The sequence below is a fragment of the Plasmopara halstedii genome (assembly GCF_900000015.1).
Source record: "Plasmopara halstedii genome assembly, contig: Scaffold_3060, whole genome shotgun sequence".
Classification (NCBI taxonomy): domain Eukaryota; phylum Oomycota; class Peronosporomycetes; order Peronosporales; family Peronosporaceae; genus Plasmopara; species Plasmopara halstedii.
The window spans coordinates 1,046,732-1,047,357 of record NW_020189964.1 but is presented as its reverse complement, the minus strand read 5'-3'; positions in this window follow the sequence as shown (position 1 = coordinate 1,047,357).

Genomic DNA, 626 nt, shown 5'->3' with positions numbered 1-626 from the left:
GGATGCGAAAGATCCTTCAGGATCGACGATCCACTTTGTGCGTTCAAGACCCTCTTCGAATCCTCCAGGACACCTCATTCCAGAAGTGACGACCTTAGAGTCTCCTGGTTGGTCATTAAATGACCACCACGGCTGGATCGCCAGCCTTCAAGGCACCACCAAAGTTTTCGAAAAATATCTCGTCCAGCTCACGAAAAGTATCCACCGCGGAAATAGCCTCAAAGGGTGACGCCGCCGTCTTCCTCTCCCGTCAACCGTTGACAAGGTTATATAGCTGTGCACCATAGTCTACGGTAGACAAACCCTGAGTCAGGGTCGGCGCCCTGCGTCTTGCAGATAATTTACGGCATCGTCGTCTCCTCTCTGTAGAGGCTTTACGTCTCACAAGACCAGTGGGAACACGTAATCGGCGTTATCCGGTGTACCCATGCCTTGCTCCATCGGAGCCTAAAGTTAATAGCAACATTAGAAGAAGAGCTGCTATTTCCACAGTCTTCGTCCAGTGAATAACGTGTCACCCCACGCGCATCACAAGGGCCTCGCCCTTGATGCCTCGGCCCTTGGCCGTCCATGCCACTCTCAGCATGCAGCGACTGCTCCAATACTTGAGTAGCGCTCAGTGGGTA